The sequence below is a fragment of the Cetorhinus maximus genome, chromosome 11 (genome assembly GCF_964194155.1).
Source record: "Cetorhinus maximus chromosome 11, sCetMax3.hap1.1, whole genome shotgun sequence".
In the NCBI taxonomy this organism is placed as follows: domain Eukaryota; kingdom Metazoa; phylum Chordata; class Chondrichthyes; order Lamniformes; family Cetorhinidae; genus Cetorhinus; species Cetorhinus maximus.
In genome coordinates, this window is record NC_135889.1 from 112074026 (window position 1) to 112094214 (window position 20189).

The 20189-nt window shown below is 42.8% G+C and overlaps 1 protein-coding gene across 1 annotated transcript in view; it reads left to right on the top strand.

Moving 5' to 3' along the window:
• LOC144686219 (contactin-associated protein-like 5) overlaps positions 1–20189 on the top strand; it is a 738881-nt gene that overhangs the window by 469792 nt on the left and 248900 nt on the right. The gene's annotated exons all lie outside the window — the stretch shown is intronic.

Sequence of the window (20189 nt, forward strand, 5' to 3'; positions counted from 1 at the left end):
TGCATGCGGACTAGTCACCCGCATTCTTAAACCAAGCCACTAAAAATAGCCAATGACGGGAATTGGGACAGGAATTGTGGAAGCAGAACAGGCTCCCTGTTTTTAAAGCCTGCCTGCCTATGTTCTAATACAGATTGAGGCATGAAAGCATGGCCCCTTATTTCAGAATTAATGGTGGATGCATGATAACTTGTAAAAGGGAAAGATAGAAATTCTAAAGAAATTTTTAAAACCTCATTCCCCTACCCCTTTAGGGGTTAGGATTAGGGGTTAGGGTTAGGATTAGGAGTTAGAGTTAGGGGTTAGGGTTAGGGTTTAGGGTTGGGTTAATGTTAGGGTTATGGGTTAGGGTTAGATTTAGGGTAAGGGTTAGGGGTTTGAGATAGGGTTAGGAGTTAGGTTTAGGGTTAAGGTCAGGGTTAGGGGTTAGGGCTTGGTTTAGGGGTTAGTGTTAGGGTTATGGGTTAGGGTTGGGGGTTAGGAAAGGCTAAGGCAATAAAATTAAATCGGTTCCACTAAATAGAGTGCCATAGAACCCTAACAACTCCTGAAGATGCCATTTGAACCAATGTGATTTTGCCAGATGTTTGGTAAAGCAATCAAAAGCTTATCCATTGCCCTAGTCTTTTCCTATAGCCCTGCATATGCTGGCCAATAACCCAGCAGTGGACCCAATCACATCCTTTGCTGTAAGCTTCTTTGATCCTATATGCTGAGTCAACGTCCTCTTCCTATCTTTCGACACTGTGGATTTAGCTTCAGAAGTACTAAAATGGATGAAGAATATAACTTGCCACCAGCTTTTGTGGTGTAATTGGGATGGGTAATAAATGCTGGCTTTGCCAGTGATGCCATATTCCATGAACTAATTTTAAAAATACAGTTAAGTATTTACAATATTTCCCATAGTCTTTATCCATTAATTCACATACATAACATTTTTTCAAGTGTTTTCAATTCAAGATTATGCTGAAGGGTTTTCTATCTTTAGCTCATTTCATTTAGTTACGATGTAGAGTGAGGAGCATATGCAATGGAGCTCTTAATCTTAAGGTCACAGACATTCTTTTGGAACCAAGCTTCATTGACTGCAAGTAAGTTGGATCAATTTGCTGTGTGTTAAATACACCTCTTTGTGAAATATCAATAAACATCTAAAAGTAGAGGTTCCACTTATACAACCAAACAGCTTTTCTTCTGCACCATACTGTTCATTTGCTTTTGGTTCTCTCAGCTTTCCATTTCAAAAGGATTTGAATGAGCTAGGCAGACTGTAAGCTGCTGTATTACCATTTCACATGCAATGTAATTATGCTGACTAATTAGAATATATTTCAGTGTCAGAGTGTTGGATGTACATTATATTTAATGAGTAGAAGGTGGATTCTGAAGATGAATCTGGGTCATGTACCTTATATCACTGCGTGGGTGATACCTTACTCAGTCCCACATTAACCCTGCATGTGCCAGACCCTTATGCTACACCTCCTCCCAAGCATTATCCAATATCTATAGAGTTATATTAGTTTACTTCATGCCTTACACTGTTATCAGTCTCATATATTTTCATTGTGTTAACCACATTGTTGCTATTACCATCTTATTGCTAATTAACCGTGTATGTACCAGACCCTTAGACTAAGTTACCAAATGGGAAGTATGGATTCATCCATACCAAGATTGTTTACTTCAGTGTACGTGTACATTCCTGATAAGAAATCATAGCAAACTGCCTGGCACAGCAAAGGGGCAGTTAGCTAAGATTGGAGGTTGAAAAAGCCCATGGAGATGAAGTTCAAAATTACTTCAACTGTTTTTTGACCATAAGATGAAGATGAGATGTGTAGGGGGGTGGAGCAGGGTGGGGGGAGTAATTTGGAGTTGTGATTTTCCATCCCCAGTCCCTTTCTTACCCGCTCCTACCAACCACCCCCGCCCCACTGCAACCCCATTCCCAACTTGTGTGCTGGTTACTGTTGGGAGGGTATTGGTTACAGAACAGTGTTTCTTTAAAAAGCCGTCATAGCCTTCAGTAGGTTAACTGTAAGCCTTTATTAACTACTAGAACTATTTACAAATGTATAATAAAGGGTACAGGCTAGGAGCTACTCCATGCTTAGGCCTTTACCCGTCTCTGCTCAACACCACACTGACCCCATGAGTCTGGGTCATGTACCTTCTTACAACACTGTGCGGGCAGTACTGTACTCAGTCCCACATTAACCCTGCCTGTGCCAGACCCTTATGCTACACCTCCTCCCAAGTCATTATCCAATGTCTATGGAATTATATTAGTTTACTTCATGCCTTACACTGTTATCAGTCTCATATATTTTCATTGTGTTAACCACATTGTTGCTATTACTACCTTATTGCTATTTAATTGTGTATGTGCCAGACCCCTCGACTAAGTTACCAAAGTGGAAGCTGGCAGTTTCTAGGCATGCAGGGTGCCCACCAGACACAATCATTAAAAACTTGAGATTTACAAATTGTGGTTCTAATGCTGATTGTATGACCCCTGTTGCAATCAATGTACAAATAAGCATGTACAAACCTTACATTCCAAAGTCCTATTGGGTAGGATTGTCCTAGCCAGACAAGCGGTAGTAAGTTTAACACTGGCACTGGCAAATTGTGTGGTTCTAGCTAGTTAAATCCCTGCCCTAATTCACCACAGGAAGTAGCTCAAAGAAGTGTTTCCTGTTGATAATCCTGCTGGGGAGCTGGGAGCAGGGAATGCTTCTTCATGAGGAAACTCAATGTATTTCATGCAATTAACAATGAAACAAGATTCCTACCGCAATATAGGCTGAGATTTTCCCAACAGCGATTTAGGGGGCGGGGCCCACTCGCCGAGGGGAAAATGACATGGGACGCGTCAGCAGGAATCCCCGACGTCATCCTGGTCCATTTAAATTTTCAGGAAGGTGGGCAGACAGCGAAATCAGCTGTCCACCCGCCGACCTGTCAATGGCCAATTGAGGCCATTGACAGGCTAATTAAGATTGTTAAAGACCTGCCGTCCAACCTTAAGGCTGGCGGGCAGGCCAGGAGCCCCAGCGGGCTCCAGATTATACATGAAACTTCATCCACTGGCGGGATGAGGTTTCATGTCCATTTTTAAAAAGTTTAATAAAGTTAATATGTTTCTTATTAACATGTCCCATCTCGTGTGGCATTGTCACATGAGGGGGACATGTTAATAATTTTAATATTTTTCTATTTTTGGTGTTTTTTTACCTGTCAGTAATCTCCCTGAGACAGCACTTGGTCTCAGGGAGCAGTGCGCACTTTGACAGATGGGGAATCCATCCCCCCCCGCACAGGAAATGCATAGCGCTTCCTGTTGGGCAGGTCGGCCACTCAAAATGGCGGTGGGCCCCGTTTCGGTGGCGGGGGTCGGCTGTCCACCCGCCGCCAAGCCGGTGGGGCCCACACGCCCACCAAGGGCAAAATTCTGCCCGTAATATTTATTCTAGTATTCATCATGACAAAATTAAAATACTGCAGATGCTGGAAATATGCAATATAAACAGAAAATGAGGGAAATACTCAGCCAGGTCAGATAGGGACTGTGATGATAAAACAGAGTTAATGGCTGTAAATTTATGCCCCCACCCCTGGAGCAAGCTGGCAGGTGGGGTGGGGAGGTGGTGGAGGAGGCATAAAATAGGGTGGTTTGACAGGGTTTGTGCCCATTGCCTAACTGCCTCCAGTGAAATTTTACCAGCAAGTTTCTTCAGGCAGCCCAATTGGGCAAATTAAGGCCTTTAAGTGGCCACTTAATGTCTACTTAAGGGTCTTCACCTGCTGGTCATCCACGCTTGTTCAACACTACCAAGCCCCCTCCCCCCAGCTCACCCCTCCCCCGCCACTTTGGCAGGGCCTGTCTGACTGGCTGAAGCCACCCTGACTTACCTCAATCTCTCGCCTCCTCCATGGTCCTAGTTGGGGACTGACTGCAGTCCCAACATAGGCCACCACTCCTGTTGGCGCTGCTGGGACTGGAGAGCTGCCAGTCATTTGATTGGTTATCAGCTTTGTCAGGTGGGAAATGCTGCCACATGGTGGTGGAAGTCATGACCTCCAGCCATGGCTCCCCTAGCTGCTGGACGCAGGTTAGCCCCTGAGCTTTCAGCCACAATCTCTGGAAAAAATTCCAGCCAATGTTTCAAGTCAATGACCTTTTGTCAGAATTGGAAGATGTAACAGATTTTAACCAAGTAAAGAGGCAGGGAAAAGGAGAAGTGCGGTGTGGGATGGGGAAGGGGAACAAAAGGGAAAGTCTGTGAACTGGTGATTTTTAAAATTAGTTTTATGGGATGTGGGTTTCGCTGGCTAGGCCAACATTTATTACTCATCCCTAATTGCCCTTGAGAAGGTGGTGGTTAGCTGCCTTCCTGAACTGCTGAAATCCATGTGGTGTAGATACACCCACAGTGCTGATAGGGCGGGAATTCCAGGATTGTGACCCAGCGACAGTGAAGGATTGGCGATATATTTCCAAGTCAAGATGGTGAGTGGCTTGGAGGGGAACTCCAGGTGGTAGTGTTCCCATCTATCTGCTGCCCTTGTCTTTCTAAGTGGCAGTAGTCATGGGTTTGGAGCCTTGGTGAGTTGCTGCAGTGCATCTTGTAGATAGTACACACTACTGCTACTGTGCATCGGCGGTGGAGGGAGTGAATGTTTGTGGTGCCAATCTAGTGGTGTCCAGGATGGTGTCAAGCTTCTTGAGTGTTGCTGGAGCTGCACTCATCCAGGCAAGTGGAGAGTATTCCATCACACTCCTGACTTGTGCCTTGTAGATGGTGGACAGGCTTTGGGGAGTCAGGAGGTGAGTTACTCGTCATAGGATTCCTAACCTCTGACCTGCTCTTGTAGCCACAGTATTTATATGGCTAGTCCAGTTCAGATTCTGGTCAAGGTAACCCCCAGGATGTTGATAGCGGAGGATTCAGCGATGGTAATGCCATTGAATGTCAAGGGGCGATGGTTGGATTCTCTCTTGTTGGAGATGGTAATTGGCACAAAGTCAGAAGTTATAAAAAGGATAATAGTGAAAGACAAAAGGAGATGGTAATGGCATAATAAAAGAAAGAAAAGATGGGTCGAGAGAGATTGTAAATGGAAATCACAGAATCATAATCAATAGCTGACATCCCGAAAAAGGGAGGTGGCTGTTATACCTTTGTCATTTAATCACTTCTGACTTCTACCCTACACAAACATTAACTCTGCTCTTCACTCCTCCCCCACCCCCATCTCCCTTGCCTCTGTGCTTGCTTAAAACATGTCAAATGTCTAATTTTCTCCAGTTTTGATGATGGGGCGTTGGCCTGAAAGGTTAACTCTGTTTTTCTCTCTCCAAAGATGATGCCTGATCGGCTGTGTATTTCCAGCATTTTCTGTTTTTATTTTCTCTCATGTATTCATCATTCTGTGCTGGGAACTTATTGAACCAACACTCCCAAACAATCCTACATTTACAATCCCGAAGGAAAAAATAATCATTCTTTTGAAGGGAGAACGGTAGAGATAAAGGTTAAAATGTGTAACTGGATATGTGAGCATGAGAAAAATCATTGCACAATGTAATTAATTGTTCTACGAGGCATTTTGGTGTCTTAAGCTGCCATATAAATACAAATATTTACTTTATGTCCCTAGTTCCTCATAGGTTTTAGTAACCTTGGTGCTAATGAGAAAACAAAACCCTATTAAATCACATGCCAAGCAATTTAACCTTTTAACCCCTTTCTTATTGCATCAGTTGTTTGCAGCCTTTTTGACTTAGCTGAGCTAGTATAGCCCAATGTGTATTGGATTTAGCTGTAACATATGTCTTGCTATTAAGTTTAATGGCTAGATTTCTTGGTTGTTGGGTAATGGAGGTTTCAGCTCCCTGATCATCTTAACAGCAGATGCTATAAAATATCAAAATCAACCAAACATAATGCAGACTGAGCCGTTTGTCAGGAATATTTGGAATAGGAGCAGGCCATTCAGCCCCTCGAGCCTGCACTGCAATCCAATCAGTTCATGGTTTCTTAACTCCTTCTCATGGCCTTTTGCTCCATGTCCCTTTATACCTGGACCCAGTGCCACAAAGGGAATCTCTTTGTTCCAATGGCATTACATGAATGTTGTTTGAACACATGGTAAAGCTTTGTCCTGCAGAGGATACAACTTCAAATTATGCAAAAATGAATAAGTTGTTTTCAATAAAAGTCTAAATGATTGGCATAATTGCCACTGACATTTAAAAAAACCTGGGAAGCCATGACATATAATTTATCCATTCCATGCTGGTTACACTTCTGCAAGTTACAGCAATTTGTAACTTACACCCTATCTGTTCCTTATCATAGTTGCTGGATTTTTAAACTATTAAAAAGGACATTTTTTTAAAATTCCTTCTTGGTATGGGGGCATCATTGGCTGGACCAGCATTTATTGCCCACCCCTAATTGCCCTTAAGAACTGAGTGGCTTTCTCAGCTATTTCAGAGTCAACCATATTGCTGTGGGTTTGGAGTCACATGTAGGCTGACCAGATAAGGATGGCAGATTTCATCCTTTAAAGGACATGAGTGAACCAGATGATTTTTATGACAATCAACATTAGATGTTTAATTCCAGATTTTTTTTTTACTGAATTTAAATTTCACCACCTGTTGTGGTGGGATTCGAACCCAGGTTCCTCCAGAACATTACTCTGGGTCTCTGGATTATTAGGCCAGTGCCAATATCAATACGCCACCACCGCTGCCTCCTCCTGTGAGCTCACCATTGCTTTTGCAACAAATTCTGGACCTTGTGAGCCATGAAAGTGTCAGCCATGTTTCAGTAATAACACTCTCACCTCTAAATACTAAGATTAAAGGGTTTAAGCAAAGATTCAAGCATACAATCCAGGTTGTCACTGAGGGAGTGCTGCACAGTTGGCTGTGCTGTTTTCTGAATGAGATGTTAAACCAAAACCCCGGCTTCCTTCTCAGGTGAAGAATGGCAAGTGAGTTCTCCTGAGGCCCTGGTCAATATTTACCTTTCAACCAACATCACTAAAACTGATGCTGCATCTCATCACTGTTTGCCGAACCTTGCTGTGTACAAATTGGCCGCTACATTTCCAATACTAGGAACAGTGACTACACTTCGGAAGTACTTAACTAACTGTAAAGCACTAGGGCCATTCTGAAGTCATGAAAGGTGCCTTATTTTTTTCTTCTTTTGAAGAATTGATATGTTTTGGTCCAGTTTACATCATACTCTTTAGTAGTGAAGGTTTGAGCTGAGCAGTGGGTTTTTGCACGATACAATGTCCAGCGTTCTTGCTCTGTTAAGGCAAACAAATCAATAAGTAAGCCTAAGGAGATTAATTTATCAAATGCCAAAGAGTTACAACAGTGCATGGTCTGGATTAGGGTTCTCACAGATTTGAAACCAGCATAGAAAGGTTTTACAAGCAGTAAATTATAAACAGCGACAAACCTTAATGCTAGCCATTCAACACCCACATCTTCAATCATGAAGCATTGTGTCAAAGTATGTTGAGATTCTGTTTCAACATAGTCAGGCAATCTTGATAAAAGGCTTAGTAACTGGCAAAAGACTCTGCAGAGATTGTAGTTGAATGTAGGATAGGTGCACTGAAGTACAGATATAGTGTGGCAAATTCATAAAACAGATTGAGAGGGAAAGAGAGGGCATCAAATTCGTAAAACAGAGTGGGAGGGAAAGAGCGAGCATCAAATCCATAAAACAGTGTGAGAGCAAGAAATAGTCCGGCAAATTCATAAAATAGTACAAGAGCGAAAGAGAGAGAGAGAGCGAGAATGGCAAATCCATAAAACAACACAAGAGGAAGGGAGAGTGGCAAATCCAGAAAACAGCTCGAGAGGGAGAGAGAAAGAGCAGCAAATCCATAAAACAGCACTAAAGGGAGGGAGTGTGGCAAATCCATAAAACAACATGAGGAGGAGAGAAAGCTGTGAATCTATAAAACAGTGTGAGAGGAAGAAAGAGGCGACAAATCTATAGAGCAGCATGAAGGGGAGACAGAGTGGTGAATCCATAAAGCAGTGTGAGGTGGAGAGAGTGCAGCGAATCTATAAAACAGCGTGAGGGTGAGACAGAGTGGTGAATCCAGAAAACAATGTGAGGGGGAGATAGACAGTGACAAATCCATAGAGCAGCGTGAGGGTGAGACAGAGTGGTGAATCCATAGAGCAGCGTGAGGGTGAGACAGAGTGGTGAATCCATAAAGCAGCATGAGGGGGAGACAGAGTGGTGAATCCATAAAGCAGCATGAGGGGGAGAGAGTGCAGCGAATCTATAAAACAGCGTGAGCACAGCAAACCCATAATGCAGTTCATGGGGGTCAGTCTGTAGTTCCAGAGTGAACCTGAGAAAAACAAAAGTATAAAGTCATAGGGAAGCAGGTAAGTGATTGGTTGCTCAGTATTTTTCATTCATTATTCAAAGCTGGAATAACTTATTAGTAATTGTAAGGTTTTATTAGTAGTAGTAAGGTTTACCAATACAAGTAAATCCTATTATGAGTAGAAGGGTTTATTAATTATAAATTTATTAAGAAAAATAAATAAATTAAATATGGTGGGGCAGGTGATATGTTGCAGCTGCAGTACGTGGGGTATGGTGGACACGAGTGTGATCCATGCTGGCCACATCTGCAGTAAGTGTCTGTGACCCAAGGAGCTTTGGCTCAGGGTCAATGAGATGAAGGCTGAGCTACGCACACCACGATACATCAGGAAAAGGGAAAGTCACATGGACACTTTGTTCCAGAAGATAGTCACATCTCTTAGGATAGGGTCTTCTGATTTGGTCCGTGGTCAGGAACAGGAGAGTGTGATGGCAAGGGAAGCAACTAAGGGGATCGAGAGGGTAGAAGTGGAGGAGCCTTAGCCCTTGCAATTGTGCAACAGGTTTGAGTTTCTTGCAGCTTATATGGATGAGAACAGGGGCTGCAAGGTGAGTGAGTGAACTAACCATGGGACTGTGATACATGAAACCATTCAAGTGGGGGAAGTAAATAGGAATGTTTTGGTAGGAGGGAACAGTATAGTCAAGGGGCTAGTTCTCAGCAGCTAAGAGAGACAGTCCAGATTGCTGCATTCCCTGCTTAGTGCCAGGGTTTAGGACAGCTGCTTGGGGCTGGAGAGGAACCTGCAGTGGGAGTGGGGGTTCCAGTTGTCATGGTCCATGTGGGTACCAACGATATAGACAGGACTAGGAAAGAGGTTCTGCCTAAGGATTATGGGTAGCTAGGGGCTGCATTAAAAAACTAATAATCTCTGTATCATTACCTGAGCCACAAGCAACTAGAAGGATATGAAGTAGGGTAAATAAGATTAGAGAGATGAATATGTGGCTTAAAGACTGGCGTGGGAGAAATGGGTTCCAATTCTTGGGGCACTGGCACAAGTATAGGGGAAGTGAGAGCTACATCATTGGGATGGTCTTCACCTGAACCGTGCTGGGACTAATGTTCTAGTAAGTCATAAAACTAGGGTGGTAGAGAGGGCTTTAAACTAAATAGTGTGGGGAAGGGATTATGTGAAAGACAATCTGATAAATCAAAGGGAAACAATGAGATAATAGAGCAGGGCAGCAATTTAGTTAATTATAACCACAGTGTGGTAAGAAGTGTCAGAAAGTACAAACTTAAGAGTGCACCAGCATATAAGGTCAGGGATTACAAAAATGGTAAAAAGACAGAGTTAATGGCTCTGTATCTGAATGTACACAACATTCATAATAAAATGGATGAATTGTTAGCACAGACAGAAATAAATATGTATGACCTGATAGCCATTACAGAGACATGGTTGCAGGGTGACCAAGGCTGGGACCTGAATTTTGAGTGTTTTTTGACATTTAAAAAAGACTGGAAGCTAGGAACTGGTAGTGGGGTAGCTCTGTTAATTAAGGATATCATTAGAACAGTACTGAGAGATGATCTTAGCTCAAAAGACCAGGATGCAGAAACAGCTTGGGTAGAGATAAGAAATGGAAAAGGTAAAAAGTCACCTGTAGGAGTAAGTTATAGGCCTCCCTAACAGAAGTTACACTCTAGGACAGAATATGCAGTAAGAAATAAGTGGGGCATGGAAGAAGGGTGCTGAAATAATCATGGATGACTTTAATCTACATGTAGATTGGGCAAATCAGGTTGGCAAAGGTAGCCTGGAAAATGAGTTCAAAAAGTGTACTCAGAACAATTTCTTAAAGCAATATGCCCTGGAGTCACCCAGCAACAGGCAATTCCAGACCCAGTAATGTGCAATGAGACAGGATTAATCAATAACTTCATAGTAAAGGAGCCTCTAAGCGATTGTGATCATAACATGATAGAATGCTAGTTTGAAGGGGAATAATGTGGGTCAAAGACTAGTGTTTTAAACCTAAATAAAGGTATCTAGAAGGATTTGAAGGCAGAAATGCCCAAAGTGAACCGGGAAACCATGTTAAAAGGTCGGACAGTATAGTTGCAGTGGCAGGCCTTTAAGGAGATATTTAATAACTCTCAGCAAAGACTTATCCCAATGAGAAAGACTCTTTGAGAAGGATGCATCATCCTTGGCTAAATAAGGAAGTTAAAGATTGTAGCAAATTGAAAGAACCAATGTACAAACCTGCATAGATTAGTGGTAGGTCAGAAGATAGGGCAGATTTTAAGAACTAATAAAGAATGACTAAAAAAATGATTAAGAGGAAGAAAGTAGAGTACGAGAGAAAGATAGCTAGTAATATAAAACATTGTAAAAGTTTCTACAAGTACTTAAATAGGAAAAGGGTAACTAAAGCTAGTGTTGGTTATCTAGAGAGTGAGTCCGGGGCATTGAAAATGGAAAACAAGGAAATGGCGGAGGCGTTGAACAAGTAGTTTGTGTGCATCTTTACTGCAGAAGATTTAGAAAACTTTCCAAAGATACTTGAAAATCAAGAGGTGAAAGGAAGGGAGGAACTTAAAACAATTTCCATTCCTTGGGAAAAGCTGTTAGGAAAACTGTTAGCCCCGAAGGCTGAAAGTCCCTGGGACCAGGTGGCCTGCATCCTTGGGTCTTAAAAGAAGTGGCTGCAGAGATAGTTGAGGCACTGGTTATGATCTTCCAAAATTCCTTAAAATTCCTGGAAGGGGCCCAGCGGATTGGAAAATAGCTGATGTTACACTTTTATTCAAGGAAGGAGGGAGACTGAAATCAGGAAACCATAGGCCAATTAGCCTAACATCTATCATAGGGAAATTGCTAAATCCATGATTATGGAGGTTATAGCAGAATGCTTAGAAAGTCATAATGTAATTTGGCAGCTTCAACATGGTTTTGTGAAAAGGAAATCTTGATGAACTAATTTATTAGAGTTTTTTGAGGAAGTAAGCAGCAAGGGGCATAAAGGGGAACCAGCAGAAGTGGTGTATTTGGATTTCTAAAAGCCATTTGATAAAGTACAACATCAAAGGCTACTATAAAAGATAAGAGAACATTATGTAGGGTAACATATTAGAATGGATAAAGTATTGGTCATCTAAGAGGAAGCAGAGAGTAGGGATAAACGGGTCTTTCGTTGGGTTTGCAAGCTAGTAGAGTGCAAGTTGGTAACTAGTGGAGTGCCCTAGGTATCATTGCAGAGCCTGGCGGAGACTAGACCTAGAAGATACAGTTTAATAATAAGAAATCTCCCCTTAAAGACAGAGATGAGGAGAATGTTTTTCTATCAGAGGGTCATTTGAATGTGAAATTCTTTTCCCCAGGATGCAGTGGAGGCTGGGTCATTCAATTTATTCAAGGCTGAGTTGGATAGATTTTTGACAGACAAGGAAGTCAAGAGTTATGAGCATCAGACAGGAAAGTGGATCTGAGACCACAACCAGATCAACCATGATCTTATTGAATGGTAGAGCAGGCTCGAAGGGCCAAATAGCCTACCCCTGTTCCTAAGTCCTATGTTCCTATGCTCCTATCATATATCTGTCCCGTGCCAAATGTAGAACATGCTCTCCAAGTAGCCTACCCAGCAATTTTCTTTATAGTACCGCATCGGTGACTTACCTGATCTCTGACATTGAGGCTTAAATATAAATGGAATGCGTAACTGAACAACAAATAAAAAGTTTTCCATAAGTTTGTTATTATGTCTGCAGTTGTGCCCTGCTAGAAATAGTTTTACTGATCCACTATATTAATTAAAATTCCTGCAACTGGAATACTTTGTACAGGTCTGGGCACTGCACCTCAGGAAAGATATAGCAGCCTTGGAAGGGGTGCAGCACAGATTTACCATATTGATACCCATCCCTAATAGCCCATGAACTGAGTGGCTTGCTAGGCCACTTCAGAGGGCTGTTAAGAGTCAACCACATTGCTGTGGATCTGGAGTTACATGTAGGCCAGACCAGGTAAGGATGGCAGATTTCCTTCCCCAAAGGGCGTGAGTGAACCAGGTGGGTTTTTACAACATTTGACAATAGTTTAACGGTCACCATTATTAGCTTTCAATTCCAGGTTTTATAATTGAATTTAAAATCCACCAGCTGCCACGATGGGATTTAAACCCCTATCCCCAGAGCATTAGCCCTGGATTGCTAATCTGGTGACTTTACCACTACACCACATCGCCCCGATAAAATGAACATAAATTGCATAGAACAGTTTGAATAGAAAAGATGGAGGAGTCTTCCAAGTGAGCTATTTAAGAAGGTGAAACATTTTGATAGGTTCGATGGAGACAAAATATTTCCCCTGGGTGTGGAATCCAGAACAAAGAGGTATCACCTTAAAGTTAGACTACTCAGGGGTAATGCCAGGAAGCACTTCTTCATAGAATTGGTAGTGAAAATCTGAAACTTTCTCCCCTCAGAAACTGCTGAGGCTGAAGGTCAATTGAAAATGTAAAATCCTTCAGCACTAAAGCATTGATAGATTTTTGTTAGGCAAAGGTATTAAAGAATTTGAGACTAAGGTGAATAAACAAACTTAAGGTATAGATCTTCCATGATCTAATTTATTGGCAAAATCGGCTCAAAACGGGCCTAGTCATATCAGATTTTTGCTTGACTCAGGCCACCAGCTCAGGGGAAGATTGTGGCTGCCACAGTGCCACCAGGGACTGAGCAGTAGGTCACAACCCAGCATTTTCAGGCTGCTACCACCACATTTCCATCAGGCAGCAGGACTCAAAACCTATTGAAAGTGTTCTAACGCACAAAGGGGGAGGGAGGTCGTTCAGCCCATCTAGATTCAACACCTTCTATAGTGAACGATCTTAACGCCTAACTTCCTCGTGTGTGATTTCAGTGTTTCAGCCCCAGTGCGATGGGCTGAGAAGGTGGGTGGTCCGGGAAAATGCCAGAGACTCACATCGGGGCGGTTCCCCGATAAGAATATTTTCACAGAAATGTAATGTAAAGATGTGGGCCGGGATTTTCCGGCCGGGCATCGTTGTGGGTGGGACGGGAAAATTTAGTCAATTGACTTTTGGCCGCTCTCCAAATTTTCCTTTCCCACCCGCAACAATGCCCGCCACTGGCAGGACTGGAAAATCCTGCCCATAGTCTTTGCTAACTTAGTACTCTTTGTAGAACTTCATTAAATTTAACGCTGAATTAAATGTTTCTTTTTTAGTCATTCATAATTTGCCTCAGCTCCAATGGCTGTTTCAATATTTTAAAACCTATTCATTTTATTTTCATTGGAATTATATTTACAAAGTACACAAGAAAATTCATGGAATTACTTAAGTTTGCTTTGAGGACATGAATCAATGAGGCATTAAGTTTCTTTATGTTAAAAATAGAACTGATCTCAATGTTACTCTGGCGCGTCATCTCCAGGCAGCATGTTAATACAAAATAATAAGATATAGAGAGTAGGTTTTTTGATGTGAGGTTCTTTGATGTTTTTATCTATTTATTTCCCCCCAAACTACAAGGGCCACCACTTCAACCGTAGTGCCACTATTTAACGCTGTCTTGCTCACCGTTACAGGGGTTTATTTGTAGGGAGGAGATTCCTTAGCTGAAATGAAAGGTCACAAGAAAATGCAGTTTTTTTGGGGCAAAAAAAAGTTGAATTTCTTCTTAGAAGAAAGGAAAATTAAACAAAAAAATGAATGGAGTTAAATCAAAGGGTGTAATCTTTTTACCCAATTCTCTTGATTCAGTGTGTGTGTATACTTGAATGGTAACATCACAACTGTACTAAGAACTACTCAACCTTGTAAAAGATCAAAGCAAGACTTGTATTGAGATAGGGACCTTCAAAATATCCTAAAACACTTCCTATACCATTAATTACTTTGACACAATAGAGAAATCATGCTCTGGAAAATGCTTAGATTTTTGACTGAATGGAATGTGATACAAATCTGACTAACAGGACATCATTAACCTATGATTCCTGCGTTCGCTGACCAACATTGGCACAAGGTCCAACAAACCCTTGATTTTAAAATCCTCACCCTTGTTTTCAAATACCTCCATGACCTCATCTCTCCCTATCCCTGTAACCTCCTCCAGCACTACCTCTCCAAGATCTCTGTGCATCTCTAACTCTGCTCTCTTAAGCATTCCTGCTTTTACTTTGCCCCACCATTGGTGGCTGAGCCTTCAGCTGCCAGGGTCCTAAACCTTTTCTAGAAGGGCAAGGGTACTAGATGCATGAACAACACCACATCTAAATTCCTTTCCAAGCAACGTGGCATCCTCACTTGGACATTAACTGCTGTTCCTTCATTACTGTTAGTTTCCAGCACTGTGGGAGCACCTTCACTGCATGGACTGTAGTGGTTCGAGAAGTAGATTCACCGACACCTTCTCAAGGGAAACTAAGGTAGATGGGCAATAAATGCAGGCCTTCCCAGCAATCGCACATTCCAGGAGAGAATTCATAAAAGATTGAGCAAAATGGGTTTTAGTTCAGTTAATAATGAGATGTTGAATTAATGCACATCATAGATGTCCAAATTGGAAGAGAATTAAGACCTTTTTGGTTACAAAAACTGAATTGCTCACAAGTATTTAGAATGCTGTTTTTGCAGCTATGTTTGCATCTTTGTGATTATATTTTTATTTTGAAATGACAATGAAGCAATGGTATAATTCTTGATCCACTCACCAATTTACCTCCAGAAAAGAATGATCTAATGTGCTTTTGGTGAGGTCATCTTAAAACCTTTGTCTTCACACTGCAGGGAGAATAATTGGATGGTAATGAGAAATCATTTTCGACATTGTGGGTATTTAAAATCTAAGTAGAATCTTTTAATGTTCTGAGAAAATAGATCATCATACGCATTAAACAAAACAGTCACCATCTGGAAACAATGCTTTTTTTTCAGGCTATTGGCATGTCTCATCACCTGTCGTATTAATCAGTATTGACAGATGCAGAACACACTATGCAACTATCAGTCTGAGATTAGCAGTGGACCATAAGTGTCTAATTATTTCTGTGAAGAGCTATGTGCATTGAATGCATGAAAAACATCTCAAATGTTTGCAAGTATTTCAAGTTACCTGTGTAGAAGGATTTTGCAACTCAAAGCACTGTCTATTTTATAATAGCGAACAAAATAACAACTTTCCATCTTATATTTTTAGAACTGAATTAGGGTGTGCTCGGGTCCAGAAATTGGTGATCCATCAATCTCAGGAGGATTCCATTGGAATCATTCTCATCTCCATTTTCTATTTAGGTCTTACACCTTTCTAATGCATTACCACTGTTTGCAGCTGAGGGACTTTTGGTGTCTTGTCAAATACGCCAATCTTTATGTGCAGGTATCACCCAACTGTCTATCTTTGCATTCGGATCAAATGCAACTGTTGAAGGGATACACTGTTTATGCGGGGGACAATTAACACCCCATGAAGGGCAGGAGAGGGTCAGCTGGGGGTTAAATCAACAGATATGCAAAATGTCGAGTCCAGCCCATCATAAATGCACCTACTTGCATTTTAACCATGATGGATTTTGGCGGTATCAGAGCAACCAATATGGAGAATTTGGTCCATTGTTACAATAAATTATATAGTAAATAAGGCTTCATTCCTCACATTTTGACAACCATTTAACTATACCAGTCGACCAAGCTTCCCAGGGTTCAGGAAACCCAGCAGATAAAGGAAGTTTGGAGGAGTTGGATCCAACAGGTAAGTATAGCATTATATTATATATAGCAATTATAGCAATTAAGTATAGCAATTATAGCATTGCTTGCCCCTGCCCCGCATTGCTTGCCCCTGCCCCATCAAGCAAATTTCCTGCCACACTCAGCTAACCACCATCCTCCAAGTGTCTGTTTATCATCTCCGAGCCAGCGGCTGTCAGCTGTCTAATCAGGCAGGGGGAAGGAGGGGGTATCACAGTTCAGTTTGATCTTGCTCTCCTTCAATATCCACACACATGCATACTTTGCATGGACACTGCAAAATTGTTTTGCCGTTTTTGTGGTCACCAGGTATTAAGGCTAGGAGCACTGCCCACTGCCTCTTCGTCCCGAACTGAGCTAGTTCAGCACAAACAAGGAATCAAACCTAGAACCTTTTTGGTCTTTTTGGAATCAGTGCCACACCGATTATGATGAATTCATGTCTGAGCCTCCAGCAGTTTTGCATAAGTCATCAGGCTCTGAAGGGGAACAATCCGGAAAACAATTCCTGAGTGGATCAACAATAAGGAAAGAACAATAAAAAAATTGATTTCCCCACTGTTGAGAGAGAAGGGCAGGATTTTTCCCGCGGGATCCACGTTCAAATGGGAGTCAGAGGAACGCACTGTGTATGAAGCAGTCACCCAGCTGTGATTTTCCCCAAATTGGTCAATTCTTTTTTTTATTATTCATTCACGGGATGTTGGCTTCATTGGCTGGGCCAGCATTTATTGCCCATCCCTAGTTTCCCTTGAGAAGGTGATGGTGAGCTGCGTCCTTGAACCGCTGGAGTCCAAGTGGTGTAGGTACACCTACAGTGCTGTTAGGAAGGGAGTTCTGGGATTTTGACCCAGCGACAGTGAAGGAACGGTGATATATTTCCAAGTCAGGATGGTGAGTGACTTGGAAGGGAACTTCCAGGTGGTGGTGTTCCTATCTATCTGCTGCCCTTGTCCTTCTAGATGGTAGTGGATATGGGTTTGGAAGGTGCTGTTTAAGAAGCCTTGGTGAATTCCCCACAGTGTATCTTGTAGGTTGTACATACTGCTGCCACTGTGTGTCAGTGGTGGAGGGAGTGAATGTTTGTGGACGGGGTGCCAATCAAATAGGCTGCTTTGTCCTGGTTGGTGTCAAGCTTCTTGAGTGTCGTGGGAGCTGCACTCATCCAGGCAAGTGTAGAGTATTCCATCGCACTCCTGACCTGTGCCTTGTAGATTGTGGACAGGTTTTGGGGAGTCAGGAGGTGAGTTACTCGCCACAGGATTCCTAGCCTCTGACCTGTTCTTGTAGCCACAGTATTTATATGGTGAGTCCAGTTCAGTTTCTGGTCAATGGTAACCCCCAGGATGTTTACAGTGGGATATTCAGCGATAGTAATGTCATTGAGCATCAAGGAGCAATGATTAGATTCTCCCTTGTTAGAGATGGTCATTGCCTGGCACTTGTGTGGTGCGAACGTTACATGCTACTTGTCAGCCCAAACCTGGATATTGTCCAGGTCTTGCTGCATTTGGACATGGACTGCTTCAGTACCTGAGGAGTTGCAAATGGTGCTAAGCAATGTGCAATCATCAGCGAACATCCCCACATCTGATCTTATGATGGAAGGAAGGTTATTGATGAAGCAGCTGAAGATGATTAGACTGAGGACACTACCCTGAGGAACTCCTGCAGTGATGTCCTGGAGCTGAGATGATTGACCTCCAACAATACAACCATCTTCCTTTGTGCTAGGTTTGACTCCAGCCAGCAGAGAGTTTTCCCCCGATTCCCATTGACTCTAGTTTTGCTAGGGTTCCTTGATGCCACACTCAGACAAATGTGGCGTTGATGTCAAGGGCAGTCACTCTCACCTCACCTTGGGAGTTCAGCTCTTTTGTCCATATCTGAACCAAATCTGTAATGAGGTCAGGAGCTGAGTGGCCACAGGGTGGGATCGGTGCTCAATTAAGAATGGTGGGTAGATGGAGGGCCAATAGGAAGCCCCTCCATGTTCGAAGCAACAGCAGAATGCCATGCCAGGTAAGTGAGAAAGAGGACCCACCCAAGGTGGATTGCATCGCCTCTCCCATAATTTTAAATTCAAAACAAAAAAAGGCCTTTGCAGCTCTGTACCATTGTGCTAGGTTGGGGGTGGGTGGGAGGAGCCCTTCTGAAAGGTGTGCCCACGGTAGAAATAAGTAAGGGCCTCTAAATGTGTGACACTGCGTCCCACGCTGGTCCCAGTCTGCTGCTGGAGGCCACCTCGAGGCAGATGTACTGGCCGCTGTCATTGCAGATCTGTGAGCAACTTGTAATCTGCTTGGTTTTAGCTGATTAAACTCCAGCAAAATCCCTGTTCAGTTCTGGGTGCCTGAAAGCCTTGGCTTTGTCAACTGTGTCGAAACTCACTGGGTTTAGAGGAGTGGGATTTGTCTCCAAAGGAGAGTATGTGGTGCAAACTAGATAAGCAATGGGATTAGATTTTTCTTTAATTTAAATTGTCAACATTTAACCAGGGAGGTGGCTTTCTGTAAATGTGAAAGACCTGGCTGCATGTAAAAGAAAACTAATATTAGAGTTTTTTTGCCCATTTTATGATGATGATGGTGATGTTGATGATGATGATGATGGCAGGTTCTTTGTGAGCAAAGATCATGGGAAGGCTTGTCAATGTGGTGGTTGGCAGTATCGGACACTGAATTGACCAATTCTTGATCTGCAGGTTCTTCTGCAGTTGGGCCACAGGAGCTCCTGGTTTGGAAGTATAAGCAGATTCCTTCCATTGAACCTTTCTTCAATAGCCTCATGTCTGTTTGTTTCAAACTTTTAGGTAGCTTTCCTGATTGTTGTGTGCCAGCTGTCTCTGTTGGCAGTCTCCTGCACTCACACCCATTACTTACTTTGAGATACTGTGCTTTGATATTTAAGTTACTTGATGCAAATATCAAGAGCTGTTCAAACAGATATAATGAGCGTTTTGCTGCTGTGCATCATATTATGTCATCCTCAGGAGAAGCAGTTGGCATTTGTACAGAGCTCTACTCAACAGCATCGAAATCCTTTGACAACACTTTCAAAGCCCACGAGCTCTACCACCTAGAAGGACAAGGGCAGCAGATGTGTGGGAACATCACCACCTGGAAGTTCCCCTCCAAGCCACTCACCATCCTGACTTGGAAATATATCGTCGTTGCTTCACTGTCGCTAGGTCAAAATCATGGAACTCCCTCCCTAACAGCACTGTGGATGTACCTACTCCACAGTGACTGCAGCGGTTCATGAAAGCAACTCACCACCACTTTCTCAAGGGCAATTAGGGATGGGCAATAAACACTGGCCTAGATAGCGATGGCCACATCCCATGACATAATTTTTTAAAAAGCTTGTGAAATTTTAAAGTGGTCATTTTGGCAGCTTAGTGGCACTAAAAGCCTACAGAGTGGTTTACCGGCCTTTCTAAATGTTTCTCTACACATTGGGCAGAAATTTTCACTCGTTGGGTGGGCGTGCGCCCAACCCATTCGAGCAGGAATTGACATGCGTTGACGTCGGTAACATGCATTTGCGCAATAGTTCGGTCGGCGGGTGTGCGCCAGAGTCCGCAGTGCGCCTGCCAACAATTAAAAGGCCTGTTAAGGCCATTAAGTAATCAATTAAATTATTGTTTTGCTGCCCGTCCAACCTAATGGTTGGCGGGCAGGCGAAAAGGCCAAGCGGCCTTTGCATTTTTTTTGGAAACCTCATCCACGGGCGGGATGAGGTTTCTCAAAAGCAAATAATAATAAAATAAAAGTTTTAAAATTTAATCAATAACATGTCCCTGCTCATGTGACATGAGGGGGACATGTTTCATGACATTTTTTTAAAATTAATTTTTAAAATATCTCTTCATCTTACGCAGCGCTCACTCACGCGCGTGTGCGAATTTCGCACTCGGCTGGCTCGCACTCCGGCCCCCACACCCTCCCGCACAGGCAGCCCTCAGCGCTGCTGCCCACGCCCGCCCTCACCGAGCACCCCCACCAAGGACAA